We start from the raw sequence: 16,520 nt of genomic DNA, 5'->3' as shown, positions 1-16,520 counted from the left end.
TTATACACAATATATATACTAGACACCAAAATTAGGTAAGTAAACAGTCATAGAATAATGCAAAAGTAGAAAATACTATAGATTGCAATAGGCCTAGGGGCAACACAAACATATACTAAAATAGTCGAATGCAAATCACAAATTCCCCCCTAGGTAAATGTACTGTGTAGAGGGGCACTGGGAGTGTAAGAAAACACCAAAGGTAAGTAAAGTACCCCACCCCAGAGCCCAGGAAAGCAGGATTAAAGTACAGCAAATGTCCTCAGGACACACTACAAGTCGTGATAAGAGATTTTGCAAGAACCAAGTAAGACTGCCACCAACAAATGGCGAATTCCTGGGCCTGAAGACCTGTGGAGAGAGGAGACGAAGTCCAGAAGTCAAAGAAGACTCCAGGAAGGACAGGAGCCCCTGTCACCCTAGAAGATGGTGCAAAAGTGGATTCTCCGGTAGGAAGAAGAGTACAGAAGGGCACCAAAGAAGATAGCTGCGAGCTCCTGCTTGGTGCAGGTGATGTCCCACGTCGAGTTGTTGGATGTAGGCTGTTTGTGTAGCTGGATTCTGCCAACAAGCCTTGGTTCATGCAAGTAGGCGGTTTATGTAAAAATGGAACTGCCTGGACCCAGGAGGGACCTGGGGGTCTCAACTCAGACTGAGGAGGCAGAGGGGGCTCTCAGCACTTCAGAGAGCCCACAGAAGATCAGGCAGCATGCAGGCAACACAGGGACAAAGAAGATGCAACGTGCAGTCATCACAGCACTACAAAGGAAGGTCCCACGCCACTGGAGAACAACTCACCAAGTTGTGCATCACAGGATCGAGTGTTGGGGACCTGGGCTACACTGCGCATGAAGGACTATTGGAAGAAGTGCATGGAAGCCCAAGGAGCTGGAGGAGACACAGTGCACAGGGGTACTGTCGCAGCACAGGGAGGCAAGCTCTTACTTCCACCATATTTGGACAGCTGGACCTTAGGACAGTCTGGGTCACGCTGGTCCACCACATGTGTTCCAGGAAGCATGCTCGTCATCAAGAGAGGACTCCCACAGTACCGGTCATCATCACAGAAAGGTGCTTGTAGAAGCAGGGAAGTGACTCTGTCACTACACAGTAGATTCCTTCCGTTCTTCTGGTGCAGGGTGAAGACAGGCAGTCCTCAGAGCATTCACACCTTGGAAACTGTTGCAAATGGTGGCTGGAGATGAAGTTGCAGGTCACAGGACTCACCCTGGATATTTTGTTGCAGTTACAGCGGTTCCTGGAGCAGTCTGCGGTTGATCCGACGGTCAGAAGCTGAAGCTGGGGATGCAGAGGAGTCCTGGAGGAATCTTGCTAACCGAATCTGAGGAAACACCCAGAGGAGAGAGCCTAAATAGCCCTGAGAGGGGGATTGGCTACCTATCCATGTATGCATCTATCAGGAGGGGTCTCTGACATCACCTGCTGGTACTGGCCACTCAGAGGTCTCCAGAGAGTCCCTACACCTTGGAATCCAAGTTGGCTAACACCAGGGACACACTGGAGGAGCTCTGGGCACCACCCCTGGGGTGGTGATGGACAGGGGAGTGGTCGCTCCCCTTTTCTTTGTCCAGTTGCGCGCCACAGCAGGGACTGGGGGTCACTGAACCGGTGTAGACTGGCTTATACAGGGAGGGCACCATCTGTGCCCTTCACAGCATTTCCAGAGGCTCTAGGAGGCTACCCCACCCAAGTCTATAACACCTATTTCCAAAGGGAGAGGGTGTAACACCCTCCTCCCAAAGGAAATGCATTGTTCTGTCTTCCTGGGACTGAGCTGGTCAGTCCCCAGGAGGGCATAAACCTGTCTGTTAGGTGGCAGCAGCTGGTGCTGCAGTGGAAACCTCAGAGAGCTGTTTTGGCCGTACTGGGGATCCATGGTGGATCCCCCAGGGTGCATGGGATTAGCCCCCATTACCATATTTTGAATGGGGGACCATTCCATGTTCTTAGACACCTCACATGGCCATATTTGGGGTTACCACTGTGAAGCTACATATAGGTATTGACATATATGTAGTGCACACGTGTAATGGTATCCCTGCACTCACAAAGTCTGAGGAATTGGCCTTGGCAACATGGGGGCAACTTTGCTAGTGCTAGGGTGCCCTCACACATAGTAACTTTGCACCTAGCCTTCAGTAAATTAAGGTTAGACATATAAGTGACTTATAAGTTACTTAAGTTCAGTGAAAATGGCTGTGAAATAGTGTGTGCACTATTTCACTCAGGCTGCAGTGGCAGTCCTGAAGAAAGGTTTGTCTGAGCTCTTTATGGGTGGTAAAGAAATGCTGCACTGCATAAGGATCTCCTGGAACCCCAATGCCCTGGGTACCTAGGTACCGTATACTAGGGACTTATAAGGGGGGGGGGGTCCAGTGTGCCAATTAGAATTGGAATCTGGAGTCATTAAACTATGGTGACAAATTTGGTATGTGGAGAGGGCATAAGCACTGGAGTTCTGGTTAGCAGAACTTCAGTGACACAGTTAAGCATAGTGACAACAAACACAGAGGCCACAAACTATGAGCACTGGGGTCCTGGCTAGCAGGATCCCAGTGAGACAGTAAAAACACACTGACAAACACTCACAAACAGGGCAAAAATGGGGTTAACCATTCTAGAAGAGGCTACTTTCTCACAGCCTGGTAAGCCGAAAAGATAACAGACCAAATCCAATGGGACAAGGTGGAAGAAGAAGGCTGTCTGCCCTTTTGAACAGGCCCAAAGCTAACAAAACGGTTGTCAGAGAGACGAAACTCGGAAGACCTAGCCAAATTGATCTTCAATGCATGGACAACATCCAAAAGAGACAAGGAAGGGTCAGAGACCAAGGCCTCCGGAGGCAGGACAGGGAGAACAATTTCTCCTGCAAAGAAAGATCCTTTTTCAAGAGGCCCTCCATCTCACCCTCCAGAACGTGAAACACAAAGGTGCCAGAGTTCGCAGAGGAAATAGAGGGATGGACAGAGGAGAAGACACCATTTTGGCTCCTCCGCCAGGAGACAGAGAAGAGGGAACCAAGGTCTCTGAGGCCAAAAAGGAAGGACCACAACCACCTCCGACACATCCCGGAACAGGCGAGACAGGAACCGCTCGATCAGGGAAATCAAGGAAAAGGCATAAAGAAGACCCCGAAGCCAATGACTGGTCTGGGTATCAGTCCCCAGCACACCCATAGTGAGGAGTCAGGTGAAGAAGAGGGGAAACTTGGCATTCAGGGGGGTAGCAAAGAGATCCACTGTTGGAACACCCCACCGACTACAAATCTGGGAAAACTCCAAAGGAACCTGAACAAACTCCAGGGAGGACGGGAACACCCGACTAAGGAGATCGGCCTGACAATTCAGCACCCCCTAAATGTGAATGGCCTGCAACCCGAGGAAATGGAACTCTGCCCAGGAGATGATGTGGGCAAGGAGATTGAGGGAGGAGGACCTGGTACCGAACTGGTGATTGATGTATGACATCGCCACTCGGTTGTCCACTCTGACCACCACCAAGAGATCCCAAAGAGGGGAAGCAAAGACCTGGAGGGCATTCCAGACCCCTCAAAGGTCCCTCCAATTGGAAGACATTGAAGCCTCCTCCACGGACCAGAGGCCGTGAGCAGTGAGGTCCGCCCAAGATCGCCCCCTAGCCCTGGCTGCTACCATCAGTATTGAGGACCAAAGGAGTCAGAGACTGAAGAGGAAAACCAAGGTCCAGGGAAGGAAGAGGCAACCACCAGAGGAGATCTTGGCGAATTGGTGTGGAAACAGGAATAAGAGCCTCGTAGTTGCCGCTGGCCAAAGTCCAGTGAAGCAGGATATGGTGCCCCACTGGCCCCAAGTAGAGGCTTGCTCATTGCACTATATCCAAAGTCGCTGCCTGAAAGAAAGAAGAAAACAAAGTAGCATCCGACAACAGGGACAAGCAAGACTGTGGCAAGGAATGGAGAGAAACACTGGAAAACATGCCCCATCTTATCATCAGACCCTGAAGATGCAGCTGTTCTCTAGCAGAAGCATTTTGAACTTACAGGAGGCTCTGAAGAGATTGACGTAGCCAAGCTCACCTGGAGGCAAGAAGGGACACTATTCCCTGTTCCGGATCAACAAAGGCACCAATATACTCCAGTTGCAGAGAGGGAGTCAGGTGGTACTTAGAGTGATGGATCAGGAATCCAAAACTCTCCAAAAGGGACACCTTGGCCATGTCCGCCAGAGATCTGTCCAGGGAGGGTGCATGGATCAGAATGTCATTGAGATATGGGTGGACCAAGACACCCCTGGAATGCAGGAGACCCAACAACGGGGTCAGAACCTTGGTGAAAATCCTGTGGGAGCACTTGAGCCTAAATGGAGGTACCCCGAACTGCCAATGTTGGGAGCCCACTACAAACCTCTGGAACTTGTGAGAGACAGGAGCCACCATAACATGCAGATATGCATCCTGAAGATCAATTTTTGTCAGGAAATCCCCCGGAGAGACCAAAGTAATCACCTGACACAAATTGGGCATCTGTAAATGCAGGGTTAGGACACAGCAGTTAAGTAACTACATTTCGATGATCAGACAAAAATCCCCTGTGACCTATCTGACCATGAAGACATAGGAATAACAACCGCACCCACTCTCCCGAGGAGGAATCTCAGGAAGGGCACGTTTCAGGACCAGGGAGGTGACACCATCGGCTAGGGCCAACCTTTTCACGAGATCCCAAGGCTTTGCTGCCTGCAGGAAGTGAGGATCTGGAAACTCTGGAGAAATGTCTAGACAAACACCCTGAAAAACCACCTGAAGAACCCACGCGTCCATGATGAAACTAGCCCAAACAGGAAAAAACTGAGCCAGGCGGACCCTAACTAGAGAAACGGAGGAGCAGCCCAGTCAGGAAGGATGTTTCAGATCCCCCTTACCACCAGACTGATGAGAGGCACCCCCTGAAGGAGGACCACCACTCTCGAACCAGGAGCGGACAAGTTGGGAATCAGGTTGGCATTTCAAAATTTGATCCCCACGTCTCTTACCGCCATCCCAGACTTTAGGCTTCTGACAGAAAGGTTGAACCTTTAAAGGACTTCCTGAGGACCTCCTCCAGTTTATCCCCAAAGAGTTTAGAACCCCCAGAGGGCATGTGCAACAAACAATTATTCTGGGATGAATCAAACCTCCAGACCCTGAGATGGAGATGACCCCTGCAGAAACAGAACCAGCAGTGCCCATTGCAGAAGCTTGAAGAGAGTCAAAGGCAACATCATAAAGAATCTTTGCTTGAATCTCCATACGGAACAGAAAATCAGAGAAGCCCTCACCATCCTGAATAGCAGAGGAGAGCTACTGAAAATCCTTGACCACGTACTGGGATGTATAGACCCCATAGATCTCAGAACGTAAGGAGAGACTGAATCCAGCGTGAGGTCTCTTGAGAGCAGCCTCAACCTTCTTATCAACGGGATCAGTCAAATTAACCTCTTCTGAAACTAAGGAAGGTTTACCCGTAAGGATAGAAGTCAAAGGATCCAAAGTGAGAATTTGAGGTACAAAGTCTCGCCTTGGGACAAAGGATAAAGGCAGCACATGAAGCGAGGAACAGAGACTCTATCAGGATCCCTCCATTCGCGATGCAGCAAGGTTTTAACAGCAGGGATAACAGGAAGCTTGGGAACGGAAGGACGCTAAAACTGCCAGAACCATTCCCAACTAGTGCAAGGCTAGTCCAAATCCACAGGTAGCTGGATATTGGACAACAAATATGACTAAATTCTCCTTCAGAATATACTTCCCCTTTGCAAAGGCACCAGTCGGAAACCCCAGATCATTCTCATCTTAATCAGGAGACAACCAGGAGGACACCGAAGAAGGAGAAGAAACAGACGAGGCTGAACCCGAAGAAGATGCAGGAGAAACAGGGGAGGATTCCCATGCTGCAAATTATAAGTGTCCGATAGCTGACGAACCATGTCCTGGAGTAGAGACTATAGATGGTGTTAAGGGAATAACTCATAAGATGAATTTAGAGTTGTGATTAGTGAATATTGCATAGAGTGTGATGTTTAAATTGATGAAAATAAAGACATTATTATATTAGGACAATAATAATTGATGTTTTATTGGTCCAACTGATATATGTTTATTGATCCCTTGAGAGTCATCATTGTTTTCTTACAAGTTAGCAGCTGTAGAAATAGCAGCAAAAATTCACTATTTACCCAGTGGCTGGATAAATAGCTGCTACCTTTAAAAAATGTTTTCCTTCTTTTTGAATGTTTGTTTAAGAGTTGGCAGTGGTCCCATGGCCACTATCTACTGTTAAACTTTTTTTTTTAAATTCACTAAGAGGACACATTCTCCTCCATTGATGTTTAAATACATTTTCAATGTTCTTGGATCCTATTTCAGTTGCAAAATATTGTAGTACAAGATACTGCTTCAGTATTTGAGAAGGACTCCTTCAATTTTCATACGAATAAAATGTGGTTAGTATATAGTGAAAACATTTTGACAGCTGCAAACACTTAATTGGATCATTTGGAGTGTTTGCATGCAGCCCTTAAAATGATTAGTACATCTGACCGATTGTGAGATTTTGTTATCAATTATATTTTCAAGCTCACCCAACAGTTATATAATGAAATAGCTAGTTTATTTTTACCTCCGCTCTGATCGACATGTTATCCTCATCCTAGATGTGCAAATACATTTGGAACAACAATGTGCTAAGTCTCCAGAAAATAAAAACAAGATTGACAAAAAAGAACTAGGTACATTTTGTGTAGGATGAAGCCTGAAAAAATCATCTTAACAGAAGTCTAAAATTACTCCTTTACTTGACAGAGTTTTTATTGAGGAAAAGGATGCAGAATAGAAAACACTGTACACTCCTGAAAAGTTCTACATTGAATTAACCGAATAACTCAGCCTGTTGGAGATTAATTATGATAACGTATTGCAGTCTCATATACTATGCAAATGTTCTGCATCACTGAAATCCTGGAAATAAGTTTGTACCAGATTTTCCTTGCTATTAAGGAATACATAGTTAGCAAACCATGCATAATCATGATGTTTCATCTGTTACTTTGGTGGACTTCTTTGAAAGGCAGTGGCAAGTAAAGCCTTAATGATTTCCAAATCCATGATTCTAAAGACTGGGAAATGTGGAGTAAGGTTTGTATTATTTATCTTTGTAACTTGCACCCTCCTTTTTGGTCTTTGAAGTGGTTTGTAAATTATTACTATTCCCAGTGTTGTACCTGTAGAATAATTGCTCTCACTGTAACCTCTGGGCTGTTAAGGTGCTGAGAAATTCTTGCCTCTGTTTTGCTCTGCTCACATGTTAAACAAACATTGTAGTAAACATTAAAAAGAGAACATGGTAAAAGGTTTGTTCTTTGATGAGACACCATCACACTTGAACGAGATACATTGATAGTCAAACAACCTATGCAGAATTATTTGAAGACGATGCCCTTTAAAATCTCCTTCGATCAAAGTGGAATAGAAGAGCGGTAGAAACTTGGCTGTGCTTTTGAGCACTGCAGATCGCAACAATAGAGTTGCTTCAAGACATATATGAGCTCAGCGGTTCCTAAACTGTGGTCTACGGATCACTAGTAGTTCCCAACAAAGACACAGGGGGTATGCAACTGTTTAAAACATTGTTAGATATTAATAAAGTATGTTCATAAAAAGCAAAATGCTACCTTAAAATTTTCAATATGCTCTCTAAATGTGAAGTAATTTGAAACTGAAGGCTAAATAATAAATTTGGTATCCTCAGCTTGATTCACAGGAGCAGCACAAGTACATCAGACAGAATCTAGTAGTTACAATCTGCAGCTTCAAATAAAGCATTGGTGTGCACTGACAAAAAGAGCACACATTGAGGGCCAGATTTATCATTGGACTGCGCTGCACTTGTGTCACACATGGTGTTGCAAGGGCAATACACCCCTTAAGGCAGAGATACAAAGAAACACAAGACCACCTTGCATGTTCTGCCTTGCATTATTCTACCCTGGAGAGGCCCTCCATGGGTGGAGCATTGGTGACCCATGCACCCACTCATGGAATTAGGAGCATTCCCTGATTTACTAAGATTTGTAAACCTGGGAATGTGTCAAAATGCTACACTATCCTGATTGAGGGGCAATGAGAAGAAATATCTGCAATCCGCAGCACACTCAGAAAGAGGAAACGTTTTCTAAGGATTTTTTTTGCAGGAACATGTCCCATTGTGCACATAAACAAATCTGCCTGCAATGGAGGCTCCCTTGCACCATCGTGCATGGCCTGCGGACGTCATTTCAGTGAAAACTAAAGTAAAATGAGCTGATCAGCTGATTTAACTTTCTCTTTCTCAGTGCTCAGGGTGCTATCTCAGCCTCCAGAGCACCGAGGTAGGCGGAGAGGTATCATTGGAAAGGAGAAAATCTCCCCTTTCCAGTGGTATCCTTCTCTAGTGGATCCCTTCTTGGGAAATTGGGGCAGGAGAGCGAACTCCAAGCAGGGATTCAACTATAAGATACCAGGGAGGGGGGAGCGGCCTCTTGGGCAACGCTTTTGTCCCCCCACCCATGATTTTCAGCTAAATCAATCTTTCTGCTTCCCCTGGGAGAAGATGGGGGCAATAGCCCCTGATAAGGTATATCCTAAGTATTCAATATGCTCAGTTAAAAATGTGCATTTTTCTCAATTCAAACACAAGCCTGCTTTTCCCGAATTTGCAACACGTTATTTGAGATGATGTAGTGTTTTTCAACTGTCTCACCCATGATCAAAATTGCATCTTGGGGTTCTTCCCAATCCCTATACGTCTTGCAATACAGAGACCCCTCAAACTTTTAAAGTTAAGATTTTCATATGTTGTTTTCACAACTCTAAGGGTAGCTTCTACAGAAGACATATTGAAAGAAAAAAGTTTAGGAAAGTGAGCAAAACGTTAGTAGAATAGCAGAGCTAATTTTTTAGAGAAAAGAAGAGAACTTTTCAGAATTTGTAAAGCTTTTGCAAAGTTTAAAGAACTTTTAAGAAAGTTAGAAAATTGTTTCTAGGTATATAGTATATATGCTCTAAGTATTGGAGCACGCTTTTCTTGTGAAAAGCAGATGTAACAAAGTGGTAAAGCAATTGCAAGTACTTATCCCACCGCTGCACCACCAATGTAGGAGGCTGGCTTGGTTTGTAGTGGGTACCTTGGGTACTCACACCTTATGAAAATACACACAAAGGGGTCCCTGAAACTATAAGGAGAGTGAACCAGGGAACGATTCTAAGAAACAAGAGCGCCTCTCCTATCTTATAAATAAGGAAAAAAGCAAGATAATGGGATATTCCTATAATGTAAAGAAGGAAATACCTTTATTATTTATCAAAAAGACAGGCTTACAAATTCAAAAAATGGTAAATAACATCCCTCCAAAGGCAAGTCAATAAATAGCAACACTACATAGACACAAACACAACACATAAGACAACATTCACCCAACTATGTCAAGGACGAACACAAATATATTGAAAATCACAATACCCCAAAACAATAAGAAAAACTATCCAACAAATAATTTCTTCGAAAAATAATATACACAAAACTTCAATTTACTACTCAAAGATGAAAAAAACACAAAGCATATCCTTTTGTTTATCTTTGGTGGTTATGTATAGTTAACTGTCTGACTCATTCAATGTTTGTTCCACCAATCTCATTTTAATTCTCATAATTGTATATCACATCCTAGAATCTCACTTTAATCTTCAAAGTTGTGTGTCACATCCTTGTCATTACACTCAACTTTGATATTCAGTCACCAATTAGTGTCTCGCATCAATCTTCAAGATGTGTATCCAGTTCTCTTCTATTTAGTAGATCCCACAACTCAGTTTTTTTCGGCCAAAATATTTCTGAATTCTTAAGCTGACAATATGCTCAACTTTGGTACTCTGTCGCCAATGCGCGTTTTGGTGGATTCTGAACTTCCAATATATACAATCTCTCAACCACCTTCCTCAGGGCTAGATTATAATAAGCACCAAAGGCACAGTAATACATCTAGTGTAAGAGGATAAAAAAATATACTTATATGACTATATTGATGTCTATATAACAAATTAGTGCTGTCAAAAATGTTTTGTCCCACCCAGTGGTAGGAAATATAGCAAAACAGTGGATGTGAATACCTATGCCAAGATGGCTAAAACACCCAAAGAGAGTATAACAGTGAAGTACGTCAAACGGAAACCATAACCTATGTAGTGAACATCAAAGAAAGAAATAAAAACATTACCACAGAACTATACAAATAAATAAAGTCTCCCAAAGAAATACAAAGCCACCTAATAAAAAGAAAAACATTCATTAGAATAAAAATTAACAATTAATAACTGTACCAGTTGAAAACTCTCCCTTATATAGTGAGTTCTGTATGTCTTATTCCAGGTTTCTATAAGCCAGAAACAAAAAAAATAACATAAGAATCAAAAAGGCCAAAAGTCTCATAGACCTAAAATTGATGAAAGTTTTGTCTCCTGCGCAAAATATAGAAACATGTCCTGATTATATTGCTGTTTATGGAAAATTGCGATAATTGCAGTATGTAAGAAATATGTAAAAAAGTAAAACTCCTGAGTCACGAAAAACCGGAATGACTGGCTGAAAAACAACCAGACCGTCAGTCCTTGTTGACACAGACTCTTCGCTAATAAGAACATTACGTGCTCCTCTTTAGCCAAAAATCCATTTATTTATTCAACATCTTACCTTAAAAGCGACGGATGTTCAAATTCCTTCTACACGCATGTTTTAAGTGTTCTCAGACCCGTAGAAGGGATCAGTTCAGAGAAAGCGTCCTTTTTTAAATGCACTACAAACGAGGCTACAGGAAGAACTCAACATAGAAAAAGGACTATTCCTCAGGGGAGGCTCATAAATCTGTCAACCATGGCGGACATTTTAGCAAGTGTAAACCAATAAAGAAAAAATATAGAAAGAAACCCAAATGTTGTTTTAAACCTGAGTAATATGTACTAACCAGTGATCCTACAATGAAAACAAAAAACCTAAACTTATAAGACATCCAACAAAAGCCAAAAAATATCAAAAATATATATATATATACCTAACTACACACAAAACCTAAATCCAGAAAACGTTACTATATAGGAAATAAAATAAAAATAAAAATGTTGCTACTTCTCCTAACTGTAGAAATGTTTGACAAAGATACTTTTAAGTCACTCAAAATATCTAAATTGTAGGGTATACATAGGAGAACCAAAGCTAAAGAAGCTTTAACTCCTAGCTCAGGTCTAATGATACATGAAACTCATAAGGTGTTTTGCCATGGAATTTCTTCATTGAGTCCTTTTCAAAATGTGTCCAGATAAAAGATCCAAAATACCTCTCGTTTCTTCCTTTCCTTATCTACATCGCAGCCACTTCTGGGGACAATCTTCTCGAAGATTGTCCATCTAATATCCTCCTTATGCTTATGCTCAGACCAATGGGTCACTAGTGGGGCACTCTGTTTCTGGGTCTTCAGGGACGACCTATGTTCATAATACCTCGTCCTAAACTCTCTTGCTGTTTCACCGACATACCCCAAATTGCTTGGGCAAAAAATCTGATAAATGACATTTTTAGATCTGCAATTTGACAAAGTTTTCAAATCAATCGTCTTGTTGTTACATGTGATGCTGTTGGAAATTATAGCACCACAACAGGCTGCACAGTTACCACACCTATGATTCCCGGTAATCTGATCTAATCCTGAAATTGACTTTTGCAGAGGGTCCTTGCTAATAGTTGTTCTAGATTTGACCAAAAGATTCCTCAAATTGTTGTTCTTTTTTTAAGCCAAAAAGTGGTTTCTCCAAAGGCTCAGTCTCCGATCTTACATTAAGGATGTGCAATTGTGAATTTATAATTCGCCTAATTTTGTCATTTATATTTGAATGACAAATGGTACAAACCAACCTTTGATTCGGTTTTCTAGCATTCTTTTGAAACATAGATTGACAGTCATAGTACTTATCTCTTTTCAGTGTGTCCTTCACCAGTTTAGGGGGATAACCACTTAAGAGGAATTTTTTAGACAGTACTTCAGAATGTTTCAAAAATTCCTTCATGTCCCTACAATTCCTTCTAATTTGCAAGAACTGACTGAAAGGAATGCCTTGTCTCTGACATCTAGGATGGTAACTGTCATAATGTAAGAGAGTGTTCCTTGCTGTAGGTTTCACATACACTGATACAGCAAGTTTACTATCCCTATGTATAATGCAAACATATAGAAACTCCACCTTCTGGCGGTCACTTTTCATGGTGAATTTGAAATTCGTATCACATAGATTTAGCCACATAAAGAATTCTTCCAGCTGTTCTTTTTCTCCCCTCCAAACAAAGAAAATATCGTCTATATATCAAGACCACCAAAAAATGTTTTCAAATGTTTTTCTTTGGTGGCGTTGTATTTCTTTGGGAGCCTTTATTTATTTGTATAGTTCTGTGGTAATGATTTTATTTATTTCTTTGATGTTCACTACATAGGTTATGGTTTCGGTTTGAAGTACTTCACTGCTATACTCTCTTTGGGTGTTTTAGCCTTCTTGGCATAGGTATTGACATCCACTGTTTTGCTATATTAGCTACCACTGGCTGGGACAAAAATATTTTGACAACACTAATTTGTTACATTGACATCGATATAATTATATAAGTATATTTTTGTATCCTCTTACACTAGATGTATTAATGTGCCTTTGGTGTTTATTATAATCCAGCCCTGAGGAAGGTGGTTGAGAGATTGTATATACTGGAAGTTCGGAATACACCGAAATGCGCGTTGGCGACAGAGTACCAAAGTTTGGCATATTGTCAGCTTAAGAATTAAGAAATATGTTTGGCGAAAAAAACAGAGTTTTGGGATCTACTAAATAGAAGAGAACTGGATACACATCTTGAAGATTGATGTGATACACTAATTGGTGACTGAATATCAAAGTTGAGTGTAATGACAAGGATGTGACACACAACTTTGAAGATTAAAGTGAGATTCTAGGATGTGAAATACAATTCTGAGAATTAAAACGAGATTGGTGGAACAAACATCGAATGAGTCAGACAGTTAACTACACATAACCACCAAAGATAAACAAAAGGATTTGCTTTGTGTTTTTTTCATCTTTGAGTAGTATATTGAAGTTTTGTGTATATTATTTTTTGAAGAAATAATTTACCTGGATAGTTGTTCTTATTGTTTTAGGGTATTGTGATTTTCAATATATTTGTGTTCGTCCTTTACATAGTTGGGTGAATGTTGTCTTATGTGTTGTGTTTGTGTCTATGTAGTGTTGCTATTTATTGACTTGCCTTTGGAGGGATGTGATTGATCATTTTATGAATTTGTAAGCCTGTCTTTTTGATAAATAATAAAGGTATTTCCTTCTTTACATTATAGGAATATCCCATTATCTTGCTTTTTTCCTTATTTATAAGATAGGAGAGGCGCTCTTGTTTCTTAGAATCGTTCCCTGGTTCTCTCTCCTTATAGTTTCAGGGACCCCTTTGTGTGTATTTTCATAAGGTGTGAGTACCCAAGGTACCCACTACAAACCAAGCCAGCCTCCTACATTGGTGGTGCAGCGGTGGGATAAGTACTTGCAATTTTTTTACTACTTTGTTACCTGTGCTTTTCACAAGAAAATCTTGCTCCAATACTTAGAGCATATATACTATATACCTAGAAACCCTTTTCTAACTTTCTTAAAAGTTCTTTAAACTTTGCAAACGTTTTACAAAGTTCTGAAAAGTTCTCTTCTTTTCTCTAAAAAGTTAGCTGTGCTTTTCTACTAACTTTTTGCTCACTTTCCTAAACTTTTTTCTTTCAATATGTCTTCTGTGGAAGCTTCCACTAGAGTTGTGAAAACAACATATGAAAATCTTAACTTTAATAGTTTGAGGGGTCTCTGTATTGAAAGAAGTATAGGGATTGGGAAGAACCCCAAGATGCAATTTTGGTCATGGGTGAGACAGTTGAAAAACACTAGATCATCTCAAATAACGTGTTGCAAATTCTGGGAAAAGCAGGCTTGTGTTTGATTTGAGAAAAATGCACATTATAAACTGAGCATATTGAATACTTAGGATATAACCTTATCAGGGGCTATTGCCCCCATCTTCTCCCCAGGGAAGCAGAAAGATTGATTTAGCTGAATAACATGGGGGGAGCAAAAGCCTTGCCCAAGAGGCTGCTCCCCCCTCCTTGCTATATTAGCTACACCACTGGCTGGGACAAAAATATTTTGACAACACTAATTTGTTACATAGACATTGATATTATTATATAAGTATATTTTTTTATCCTCTTACACTAGATGTATTACTGTGCCTTTGGTGCTTATTATAATCCAGCCCTGAGGAAAGTGGTTGAGAGATTGTATATATTGGAAGTTCAGGATCCTCCGAAACGCGCGTTGGCGACAGAGTACCAAAGTTGGGCATATTGTCAGCTTAAGAATTAAGAAATATTTTTTGTGAAAAAAAGAGTTTTGGAATCCACTAAATAGAAGAGAACTGGATACACATCTTGAAGAATGATGAGATACACTAATTGGTGACTGAATATCAAAGTTTAGTGTAATGACAAGGATGTGACACACAACTTTGCAGATTAAAGTGAGATTCTAGGATGTGATATACAATTCTGAGAATTAAAATGAGATTGGTGAAACAAACATCGAATGAGTCAGACAGTTAACTATACATAATCACCAAAATAAACAAAAGGATATGCTTTGTGTTTTTTTTATCTTTGAGTAGTATATTGAAGGTTTGTGTATATTATTTTTTGAAGAAATTGTTCACTTGGATTACCCAGTGGCTGGATAAATAGCCGCTACCTTTAAAAAATGTTTTCCTTCTTTTTGAATGTTTGTTTAAGAGTTTGCAGTGGTCCCATGGCCACTATCTATTGTTAAACTTTTTTTAAAAAATTCACAAAGAGGACACCTTCTCCTCCATTGATGTTTAAATACATTTTCAATGTTCTGGGATCCTATTTCAGTTGCAAAATATTGTAGTACAAGATACTGCTTCAGTATTTGAGAAGGACTCCTTCAATTTTCATACGAATAAAATGTGGTTAGTATATAGTGAAAACATTTTGACAGCTGCAAACACTTAATTGGACCATTTGGAGTGTTTGCATGCAGCCCTTAAAATGATTAGTACATCTGACCGATTGTGAGATTTTGTTATCAATTATATTTTCAAGCTCACCCAACAGTTATATAATGAAATAGCTAGTTGATTTTTACCTCCGCTCTGATCGAGATGTTATCCTCATCCTAGATGTGCAAATACATTTGGAACAACAATGTGCTAAGTCTCCAGAAAATAAAAACAAGATTGACAAAAAAGAACTAGGTACATTTTGTGTAGGATGAAGCCTGAAAAAATTCTCTTAACAGAAGTCTAAAATTACTCCTTTACTTGACAGAGTTTTTATTGAGGAAAAGGATGCAGAATAGAAAACACTGTACACTCCTGAAAAGTTTTACATTGAATTAACCGAATAACTCAGCCTGTTGGAGATTAATTATGATAACGTATTGCAGTCTCATATACTATGCAAATGTTCTGCATCACTGAAATCCTGGAAATAAGTTTGTACCAGATTTTCCTTGCTATTAAGGAATACATAGTTAGCAAACCATGCATAATCATGATGTTTCATCTGTTACTTTGGTGGACTTCTTTGAAAGGCAGTGGCAAGTAAAGCCTTAATGATTTCCAAATCCATGATTCTAACGACTGGGAAATGTGGAGTAAGGTTTTTATTATTTATCTTTGTAACTTGCACCCTCCTTTTTGGTCTTTGAAGTGGTTTGTAAATTATTACTATTCCCAGTGTTGTACCTGTAGAATAATTGCTCTCACTGTAACCTCTGGGCTGTTAAGGTGCTGAGAAATTATTGCCTCTGTTTTGATCTGCTCACATGTTAAACAAACATTGTAGTAAACATTAAAAAGAGAACATGGTAAAAAGTTTGTTCTTTGATGAGACACCATCACACTTGAACGAGATACATTCATAGTCAAACAACCTATGCAGAATTATTTGAAGATGATGCCCTTTAAAATCTCCTTCGATCAAAGTGGAATAGAAGAGCGGTAGAAACTTGGCTGTGCTTTTGAGCACTGCAGATCGCAACAATAGAGTTGCTTCAAGACATATATGAGCTCAGCGGTTCCTAAACTGTGGTCTACGGATCACTAGTAGTTCCCAACAAAGACACAGGGGGTACACAACTGTTTAAAACATTGTTAGATATTAATAAAGTATGTTCATAAAAAGCAAAATGTTACCTTAAAATTTTCAATATGCTCTTTAAATGTGAAGTAATTTGAAACTGAAGGCTAAATAATAAATTTGGTATCCTCAGCTTGATTCACAGGAGCAGCACAAGTACATCAGACAGAATCTAGTAGTTACAATCTGCAGCTTCAAATAAAGCATTGG

General features: G+C 40.8%; 1 protein-coding gene across 2 annotated transcripts in view; it reads right to left on the bottom strand.

The window, feature by feature from the left end:
* LOC138295898 (amine sulfotransferase-like) overlaps nucleotides 1-16,520 on the bottom strand; it is an 895,551-nt gene that overhangs the window by 867,398 nt on the left and 11,633 nt on the right. Inside the window, exon 1 of one of the 2 annotated variants that reach the window (XM_069234512.1) lies at nucleotides 10,760-10,844. The exons of the other annotated variant lie outside the window; for it this stretch is intronic. The gene's annotated coding sequence lies outside the window, so the exon portion shown is untranslated. Of the gene's footprint in view, nucleotides 1-10,759; nucleotides 10,845-16,520 lie in introns of those variants that run through there. 2 annotated transcript variants of the gene reach the window in all.

The sequence above is a fragment of the Pleurodeles waltl genome, chromosome 5 (genome assembly GCF_031143425.1).
Source record: "Pleurodeles waltl isolate 20211129_DDA chromosome 5, aPleWal1.hap1.20221129, whole genome shotgun sequence".
NCBI lineage: Eukaryota > Metazoa > Chordata > Amphibia > Caudata > Salamandridae > Pleurodeles > Pleurodeles waltl.
Note: the sequence above shows the minus strand (reverse complement) of the source record. Positions and strands in the feature narration are given on the sequence as shown.